Source organism: Camellia sinensis, chromosome 1, assembly GCF_055761805.1.
Source record: "Camellia sinensis isolate YWXY chromosome 1, ASM5576180v1, whole genome shotgun sequence".
NCBI classification, from domain to species: domain Eukaryota; kingdom Viridiplantae; phylum Streptophyta; class Magnoliopsida; order Ericales; family Theaceae; genus Camellia; species Camellia sinensis.
Genome location: NC_138961.1, coordinates 64,317,070 through 64,328,193, shown reverse-complemented (window position 1 = coordinate 64,328,193; position 11,124 = coordinate 64,317,070). Strand labels below are relative to the sequence as shown.

At 34.4% G+C, this 11,124-nt stretch overlaps 1 non-coding gene across 1 annotated transcript; it reads right to left on the bottom strand.

Annotated features, from left to right (window-relative positions):
• Positions 1-7,254: 7,254 nt before the first annotated feature.
• On the bottom strand, positions 7,255-7,343 carry LOC114316367 (small nucleolar RNA snoR31). Its single transcript, XR_003648175.1, has one exon. It is a non-coding gene; the product is annotated as a small nucleolar RNA snoR31 (small nucleolar RNA).
• Positions 7,344-11,124: the final 3,781 nt, after the last annotated feature.

The following is an 11,124-nucleotide window of genomic DNA, read 5'->3' as shown; positions in this document are numbered from 1 at the left end:
CCTCTAGCATGCATGGTTGTGTTTACCCTCTTGATTTGGCATCATCTAGGGTCATATTTTAGTCCAAGAATCATGCTTACATGTGTGCATGCATGGTCTTTTTCATGTCTTGAGGGTGTGTCCTCTTATGCCTAAGAATGAGCCTTAGTGTATTTGCTTCATGGGGGATATCTTAGTTGCCACATTAGGAGCTTTTGGGGTCCTATTTTGCATGCATAGTTTCTTTTTTTTTACTTGTCTTGATCATGCCATGAGTGGTCATGTCATTGAAGGTAAGTTGTCTCCTTGTGTGCCTTAGCTTTGGGACCATGAATTTGCTTGTTAACATGAGTTGATTGTCTATCATTTTGAGCACTCTTGGCCACCGTTTTGAGGAGGGTAAGGGTCTGCCCTTTTGCCATTTTTAAGCCCTCTTGCATGCTTACTCCATGTTTGTTGCATAGTTGTTCCGTTAAGCTTTGTAGCACATCAATCCCATAGTCAATTTGGTCCATGTTTGCACCATTTTTGTACCTTGTATGCTTAGCATTGTACATTTGTCATGTTGGTTGCATAATGTTTGTTGTGCTTTATATCTTGGTGGCATGATGTATTTGAGCCTTGTTGAGCATTACATGCATTGCATTTACTTGGTTTGGGGTGTCAAACTAAGTTCGGGAATCAAGGACCATTCATACTTCAAGTGATGCAACGCGCCTTGATTCCCGGTCATCGGGACCTTTGACTCTAACTTGATAAGGCCTCGGTTTTTCATGTTGTTTGTTGCATGCATTTTCATATCAAATGGCAAATTCGATCCTTTGACTCATCATGTACCATTGATGATTCAAGGATCGAAAGTCATGCTTCTTTGAGTCTAAAATATGATAAGAAGTAGGACCATGCTTACATGTGTCCAAAAACTCCATACTATGCACTGCCTGTCCTCTGTTTGCTGTCAAACTGTCTATTGCAGGAAGTTTCTGCCGACCGGCAGAATTTAGTGCCGACCGGCACTATCTGGAGTGCCGATGAATCTGATAAAGTGCCGATGGGAATTTCGGAGTGCCGGTGGCAATTCTGTCTGGCCGGTGGTGCTCTGCAGGATGCAGAGAGCTTGTTCCAGCACTTTGGAAATTTTCAGAAAGACAAGGCAGTACAAACAGAGGCGACAAGAGCATAGTACGGGTTTTCCGGGCAGGACGGATTCGAGCATGCATCATCTGCGCGCCCCGAGGCAGAGGCTGTGGCCACCCTCTTCATTCTTTTGCTTCCTCTTTTTTTAATTAATTAGGAAATTTTGTAATAAATTTTATTTGTTCATTATTTTGGGACTGTAATATTAATTCGAACCCTCTGAGTGAGGGTAAACATGTAATAAGTGTGGGTGAGTGTGTGTATGTCTTCCAATCCCCATTTCTTTCTTCCCTTTTATTTACCAGCTTATGATGGTAGATTAGGGCATTTTTGAAATTAGCATACCTTATGATATGCATGCGTGCATTCATGCATCTGTTAACATGCACCGGGCTCGGTACATCATGCTAACCGCATTCGTATTTTCAAATTCCAAAATTGAATACATGAATTAGTTGGTTGCATATCGTATGCCATATTTAAGATTAGCCGAGCCCATCTAATTGCATCCTGTATGTGTTGCATTAGACAATTTAGCATGAACTAGGACACGCATGTTTTGCTAACTAGTTTACTGTTTTGGCACGGAGTACGATGTAAGTATTTATGCTTTAGCATCTCGCATGTGTGTGAATGTTAACATGACAGTATGCTTGCCATGCGGCTAAATGCTTATGTGTTAAACTGTTTGAAATGCCTGTGGGTGGAGGTTGAATTACCTAAATTGGAATAATGCATTAAAACTATGAGTTTTAAGCCCACTAGATAGTGGCAAAATCATCTTTTCTAAAAGCCCACTTGAGGGTGGCAAAATCTGCATTTTAGCCTACTTGCGAGTAGCAAACCATTTTCAAAACAAACATAAAATGTCTTGTTCCAATTTGGGCGATTTGGTCTATACTTGTTTGCTGCGCGCATAACATAGTAATTCTAGGCTAATAACCGGATTAAGAACACATAACGTTTTCAAAATTGGATATCACGGTTAGTAGAGGCCGGTCTTCAGACCGGGCGAAAGGGGGTGCTCATAGCTGACCTTCCCCGATCGTACCCAAGCTCCCGAGCCGAGACAACTCCGGTGATGACGGACATGTGGCCTTCGGCACCGAGTCAGGGTTTCCTAAATTCCCCCATTTTAAAATATTTAGGTGGCGACTCTGTATCTGGCAAAGCAGTCCATGTTTGGCACTACTTTTTCAAAAATCTGTTTCTCAAAACGATTTGCCAGATTTGGACTCTTTGGTTCAGATTAAGAACCGTGACACAAATCGAGTCCGAACTGTAGCAACGAGGTCCCACGCGGGCGCCGTCTACACCAAGCAGTCCATTTTTTGGCATTTGATTCAAACATCGATTTTTCAAAAGAAATTGCCGGATTTGGACTATTTTTGTGTTTTCACTGTTTCACATTGCACTTGTGAAATCAGAATCAGAACCAACACATTAGTGGAGTCCGAACTGTAAGGACTATTCATTCTTCCGAAAGGGGAGCGCGAAAAGCCGAGCTACACCCTTTCCTTTGACTCTGGCTCTGAGAATGAGCTGTAGATGAAACAGACCGTTGCCCTCCTCTCCTTTGCGGGCAAGTTGGAGACTTGTAGCCTAACTGGCCACACTTAAAGCAAGTAAAATCTCCTTGACCACTTCTCCTAGAAGCCGAAATCGGCACTGGAAAAGTGGACCTTGACTGTGCTCCCCAAGACTGCTGTGGGGTAGAACCCCTCTGTCTCTTACTGTCCATCTAAACACTGGAGCCCCTCATCTGCTCCTCCTCCATTTGAATCACGGTCTCAAGATAAGTCGTCGACTCTATAAGTCACCCGTAATCTCTAATCATTGAACCGACTATCTTGAAGAGAAGCCCGGTCCTCAACCTTTTCTCAAACTCCACACAACGGCGCTCCTCTGTCGCCACTAACTCTGGTGCAAACCTAGAAAGGCTAGTAAAGGCTGCCTCAAATTTAGCTATAGGCATGTTGAGCTGCTTGAGCTTTAAGAACTACTCCCTCAACTTCTTCTGAACTGTGGAAAGCAAGAACTTCTCCTGAAAGGCGTTGACAAAGGCCTCCAAAGTCACCCCAATACGCCCACGCGTATACTTCCACCACTGACCCGCATCTCCTTTCAGCTCGAAGGATGCCAAGGTCACTCTCAACTGGTCGTCCTCAATACCGAGCATCTCGAACGTCTTCATCATTTGCTCAAGCCATTCATCCACTTTCAGTGGCTTTTTAGGGTAACCCACAAACTCATTCGGATTTGACCTGAAAAACTCTTTCTTCAGAAAAGACGGCCTGGCCTCATCAATAAGGGCCTGGACTTGATTCTTAGCCTTAAGAATGTCTATGGATTCCCGCAATGCTCGGACCATCTCGTGGGTTGCCCATGGCCTGCTGACCAACTGGTTTGGCCATATTGGCCTGACCAACCCCTTCCTTTTGCACCAAAATCTCATCCGGCAAAGGCACCTCGTGCCTTCTAGGCCTATCACACCTACCACCACTACATCTACGTCCTGACATCCTAATGAAGGTAACAAAAGAGATTAGCACATTTATAAATGTGTGGAAGCTAACTCCTTCGCGTCCTTTTTCGGTGGACAACAATAATTCATTCCACATAAGCACATAGTCACATAAACACATACGGATTTTCTTCTTGGATAATGACCGTCCCGCGGTGTTGCTAGAGTTCCAATTAGAAACAGTAGTGATCAGGTGCTCTTTTAATAGGACTTCTAGAAACCCGTAGATCCAATCAATATCCTAAAAATTAAATCTCACACCCATATAATCAAATAAGCATGTTATCACAGAGTGTACTATACATACAAATGCCTCTATCAAGTGAGACAAGCCCATTGTGGTAATAACCACTTCCCACATACCCAAGTATTCAAACTCAGCACGCTTTGATACCAAGTTGTAACGCTCCAAAATAAACATAACATACCCATCTCTTAACAACCAATAAATAGCAACATAAATGAATTGATAAGCTTTCATTAATCAAAGTTTGATACACAAAAGGTGACGCATGCGATATACATTCATAAACAATATATTCTGAATCTACAGAATGTGTTACAAGATTGAGAAAATAAATAAAAGCTAAACAAATAATCATATGCCTTAAAGGCTTACATCTTTCCAAGTCAATGCTTGAGTACATCAAAAGTGAGTCTCAAGCTTAATACAAATAAAGCCCTGGGCTTGCACAAAATTAAATACAAAATAACAACAATGAGCCTTCAACTCCACAGTCCTCCCAAGTTAGGTCCTTGGTGGAGGCATATCAGCGGTACTTGAAATGTTTTTCCCACAAAAGGTGAGCCAAAACCCAGCAGAAATACTACAACACATTGTATAAATCTTAACAAAACCATAAGGTTTTATGCATATACAATGCCGATACCAAAACATTTATATCCTTTTCAAAAGCCACACTATGTTAGTTTTATGTCTCAATTCTCAAAACCATGCCTTTTACAATAGAAATAATGAAGAAATCTCAAACCGGTACAACATTTTACAGATATTTCGTCCGCGAGAAACCGTCAAACAACACCCATGGAAACGTAGCCTATACAAGCGCTTCTATTGCCATTTTACGAATATTTCGTCCATGGAATCGGCACCCATGTATACGCACGTTTTTCGGGACTTTCACCCTGGATACGTAGGCCAACTTGATTTGGTGATACACATCTCTTTCCAACATTCTCAATATCATATACATTTTCAATGTAATAAATAAGCAACAATGTTCAATGCACATGGATGAAAAATTAGTTTTAGTTCACTTAATTCTCATGCAATTTCTACAACACTCATAGCTATCCTTCACTAATAGCCCAAAACAAATATCTCTCAACAGATAAATAAATTTCATTAAAGATACATTTTATCAAAATCTCAAAATGGGTGTGATAATCCATATCCAACTCCACCATCATCATTATCATCATTTCAATTTCACAATTACCATATCAATTCCATTTTCTCTTTACAATCTCAAACATTCACATTTTTGGGCAAAAACCCCTTTCTCTTTGAAAATTCATTTCTAGGTAAGAAATATCTCATTTCAACATATATCAACCCCAAATTCATAATCACAAGCTTTTTCTTAAAATCATTTGAAAACCCCTCTTTTACATTTTGATTCCAAGCCCTAGGCTTTTGACAAAAGCCCCAAACCACCATAATCTTTTGGAATAGCAAATAGCTAAGGTAAAACTCATACAAGAGTGTAAAGAATCCCTACCTCAAACTTAGAAAAAGAAGAAGAAGAAGAAGAAGAAGAAGAGGAAGGAAGAAAAGCCCAAAAGTTTACGGTAACAAAACAACAATTTGCTCTGACCAAAACGAAGCCCTCGACAAGCTTTATACTTAATCTCAAAGGAGCAAAGTGAGGAGATGCTTCTAAGTGAGTAGATCTAAAGATCTTTGAGCAAAAAAGTGAGTTTATAGAGATAGAAGAGTGATTCACGGTTTAGAGAGGGGAAAGAGAAGATAAAGTGAAGAAAATGGAAAGTGAGGGCCCTATTTATAGTGCTAGGTTAAAGTGAAATAAAGTTCCAAAGTCAACCCAAAAGAACATGTCAAAATCCCCAACAAGGAAGGCCCAAAACCGAACTAAAATCTAGAAAAAAAAAAAAAAAAACTCACAGGGGTCGACTCTTGCGTCGGTGGTGTCGACCCAGGAAGAATTGACAAAAATTGACAATACTGGCAATAGACAAGGTGTCGACCCTTGGACCAGAGGTGTCGACACTAAATTTCAACAACTAAACCCAGATTCTACAGTAGTCAATGGTCGACCATTCCCAGACTGGTGTCAACTCTTGAGGTCAACAACAAAGACAAGTGTCGACACCACCAAAACTAGTGTCGACCCTAAATTTCAGTAACTATTCCAAGAACATAACAGTAAGATAGTGTCGACACCTCCATTGCTGGTGTCAATCCTAGGAGCAGAACAAGATAAAGAAAATGAGGCAGTGTTGACACCAACAAGGATGGTGTCGACCCCTGAAGCCAAAACCAAACATAAAGAGAAAGGAACGACCATCACGAATATGGTTTCCCGGATTCAAAAGTAATAAATGGGTCAAGTCTAAATCAAAGATCACTATAGTCTGTACCTTTCAAGCTTCCCAACACATTTGAAACCCTAGCTATGGATTTGATCAATCATGCTAGAATCCATGTATTTATCTTATAAATTCTTTTCATATTTGTCCTTCACAAAAATTTGTTCTGAAATTTGTTACATAGCGCGATTGTTGTTTGATAATATTTCCAAACAACAATCCCACCACTATCAATCAGGCAACACTCACACAAATGTGCTAACTGCATCACCACTTTTAGCACCACCTCTAACAAACTACTAACTTGACACTTTTAGCACCACCTCCAACAAACTACTAATTTAACTAATTCGTTGTCTAATTCATTAGAAGACATACAAAACTTTGTTTGCTAACCAAGTAAAAGACTGACACCAATGGGTTCTTTTAAGATCCCATAGGAGATGCTACGATCAATTAACATGACAGAAGGCAATTTCAACCTCTCCAATGTTGTTGCTAAAGGGTATGCTAATTGTAGCAAAGCCATTAGCACACCAAGAAAGAGAGAGTGAAGCTGCAAGTACGATGGTCAAACCATCTTACTTCTCATATTTTAATTATTTTTTTTGATAAGAGACTTATGTTTATTATTGAATTGTTTGTTTTGTTCCTAAGTTTCACTTATACTTATTTTTATTATTGATTGTTCTTGGGTTTCTACTTTTTCTTTATTTGTTAGTAACATATACATATATATATTTTTCTTGGGTTTCTCTTAATTTTTTAGTTGACTTTTGATGTGAGGATAGAACATTAACTACTTTCAGTAAACAAAATTAAATGTTAACACATCTAAGTATTTGGTTGTAATCTTTGCAGTTTGCATCATATTGCTCGCACTTTGGCACCAATTAAGGCATGCATTGTATGCACCAACCGCAAAGTATAACTAATAGTTTAGTACTTCATTTTTACTAACGTTAATCTCAAATGATTTAAAATCGAATCTCCTAAGAAATAAATCTAAAAAAATGTAAGTTTTAAAAACAAGATCATAACAAGAAGATTCAGAAGCAAAGGTTTAGCATCACTCAACAGACAGTCTCAGATCAAGGGTTGGATAATTTTACTATTGCATCATCCTCATCTACATTGTATCAGACCATCAACGCATACAATTTTTTTTTTTTTTTTTTTTTTTTTTTTAATCAAACCCTTGATTCCTTTTCACCAAGTCCATTAGGAAATTCCTTTTCAAGGGTTTGTATTTTAATTAGTCCATAAGATATTCTTATATTTCAATAAGTCCTATTATTTGAACATTTGATCTACCAAATCATAATTTTCATATTTAAGGTATTTTATGGACATTTCTACCTTTACAAATATTTTTTGAACGATTAGCAATTTGGTGATGTGAACATTCATATTTTACGATGTGAATATTCACATTGACGTGTAAATGTTCACATTGACAGTGTGAATATGCACTTTGACAATATGAATATTTACACTAACATGTTAATATTCATATTGATGGTGTGAACATTCACATTGACGATGTGAACATTCACATCGACGGTGTGAACATTTACATTACGGAACATTTGCACTGTAAATGTAAATATTATTAAGGATATTTTAGTAAATATGTCACTCATAAGACTTATTGGAATATAAGAAAATAATGTGAATTAAATGAAATAGAAGTTGGAGAAAAGAGATTTAGAAAAAAGTGTCCCTTAAAAAAAGGGAGGATCTCTCAATCCAAAACACTCCCAAATAAGGGTAGTATTTGGTTTGGTTTCAAATCATGATTTGAATTAAAAAATTTCAAAATTCTTTTCAAAACTTATAAACAAATAAGATTTTTAAAACTCTTTTCAAAAACTTCTCTAAAAAAACTCATAATCAAACAAGTTTTCAAAACTCTATTTAAAAAAAAATCAATTTTTTTTATTTTGTTCTTCAAAATTATTTTTTATAAAAATATTTTTTTCAAAAAAATAAAAATATATATATTTTTGAAAAAATATTTTGTTATTTTTTTAAGTATTGGAAAAATAATTTGTTATGATTTAGATATATATGGGCAATCCAAAAAAAAAATTAATTTTTTAAAAAAAAATTAAATATTTCAAAAAATAATTAAAAAAATATTTAAAATATTTAAAAAATAAAATATATATTCAAAATAAAAAAATAAAATTTTTAAGATTTTTAAATATTTAAAATATTTTGTTCTTATGGGACTGAGCCCATGTGAAGTGAATGGCACAAATGAAAACGAATTAAGATCTGTACTTGTACTAATGTTCAAATGGCCATAACCATCGGGATTTGAATTCGATATACTGTTGTACAAAAATTGTAAAGAAATGAAAAACAAATGTAATAAATATAGGGCACATTAAAAAAACATATTTACAATAAAAAATATTTCCCTAAAAAAATAAAATAAAGAAAATTATTAAATATTAAAAAAATAATTCAAAATAATTTTAAAATACAATTCAAAACTTAAAACTCTTTTCAAAACTATTAACCAAACAAATTTTCTCTTTTCAAAACTCATTTCAAAAATCGACAATGCTACGTAGCTCAAATTTTGTGGCTCAAAAGTGGCTCAAATGGCCAAAACGACGTCGTTTTGAATACAGAACAACATAAAAATGGCCAAAACACAATTCAAAACACAATTCAAAACTCATAACCCATTTCAAAAACTAAACAAAATGGAGCAATTTCTCAATAATTTTTCTAAAATATTAAGCTACCTATATTAAAAAATTAAAAAATAAATGCCAAGTAATACTACTCTATAACTACTTAATAATTTCGCAAACAAGTGATCCATCAAGATACAAGTGGGATAATTTTAGAGAAATTACCATTCAGATGAATTTTTAAAAATTAAGTGAAAAAGTTTATGATTTTAATTATTAATATTTATAATGTTTATTTTTTTTGACTACCATTGGTAGGTAATTACCCCATAATTTCATTCAACTGTGTCTCAAGCGTCATTATTTCGGATTTGTTGCAAAGGGATATTCAACAAAATTGATTTTTTTCACAAATGATCTTTATTACAAGGTTTACGGAATGAATAGTTTGGATTATCGTTGTAGGCCTAAAATGAAACCCACAAAATAAAATATAAAAAAGTATGGAGAATAATGGTACGGACAAGAGTCATTTTCCAATTGGCTACCCAAACAATGTAGAATTTGGCAACTGTTTTACTATTAAAAAAATATTTTTTTTAAATTTATTCTTAATAAAAAAAAATTAATTATTTTGTCAATTTTTTTTGTAGATCCTTATAGACTATAAAGCTCCTAAATAAATAAATAGAAGAATCAAATTGAAAAAAATTTACTAAAAACAAAAACAATAAAAAAAAATAACTTTTTTTTTTTTTGTTTTGTATTTAATGAATATTTTTAAATTTGGTCCAAATTTTAGGAACTTCTAGCCTAAGGACTTTATAAAAATAAATAAATAATTACTAGAAAGCATTTGTCAAACTCTCACTTAAAAGGTTTACCTGTTCAGAATACATCCCTCTTAATCCCATGTTATTTTTGTCAATCAAACATGATTAGTATGAAACTCACTATTTTTGTTAATACAATTCCATTGGTAGTGTCAGTATTGGCTAACATGTAGGTAACTAACTTGAATGCAATTTTTTGTCTCCAATAGAGGCGTTAGTTTAGCCATCGACACTAATGTTTGTTAGAACATAAATTAATTGTGGAGAGCAAGGTAACGAAGTGGATAGAGAAAAGGGAAGAGAGAGACGGAGAGGAAGGGAGAGAGAGAGAGAGAGAGAGAGAGAATGGCTTGCCTCTTCCTCCTGACAGATATGTCCCGTCAACACTAACGAGAAGAACGCGAAATAGAGAGAGTGAGAGCTTCAAATTATTTTTTTAATTTCTTTTTATTCTATCTATACATATATATCACTTAACACATTCCTTACTTACATCATTGGAGCACGCACTCACTCTCTAAACTAACAAACACTTACAAATATAAATAGGTCCCAACTTCTACATTTTTTGTCATATAAGAGCATTATTATCACGCTCATTAGAGCTTTCTCTTGATTATTTTATAACACAAAATTATAAAAACACATTACATCAAACTCAATTATTAGTTAACTATTTTAATTAAATATCAAACCACTAGTTACATATAACTAAGGAAATATGACTCAATAAATAAAATAAATAATGTAGAGTTTGTTAGAGAATGTATTTAAAAAGATGATAAAATAAAAAAATATACTTTTAATTAAAATTTAACTAAAAATTTGATTATTTTAATAAAAATGCTCTAATAAACAATTTTAACTCTACCATTAGAGATGTTATTACCTTCGCTCTTTGTTCTCTCTAGTTGATTGGACTAGGCTTTGGTCCTAATTGGGCATATTTCGCCTTGGCTAGAGTGTGCTAGATGTATAATATTATGGACAGTTATATGTGATGAACTAAAAAATTTATGTCTTGTATAATTTTTTTAATATATCAATAAGCTTTAAAATATTTATTTTATTTCAATACTTTTTAAAAATATTGATAAAAAAAAAATGAATAAAACTTAGAAGTAAATAAATTTAGTTAATAATATAATACCATCTTGAAAGTCTATTAAAGATTAATAAAAAAAAAAACCTAACACAAACTCTATTAACAAAAATTCCACTCTTATCAAGATCCCTTTTCAAATCATTTGACAATGACATATGTATTTTTTTTTTTTTTAAATCACAAATAAATAGAGTATAAAACATTTATATTAATATTTCTACCCAAAAAATATATACAGATATATAAACTTACATGAATAATATTATAATAACCATCTATTTCTATAATTTTATTTACCATCAAGAGGGGTGAACCCATTACAGCAAC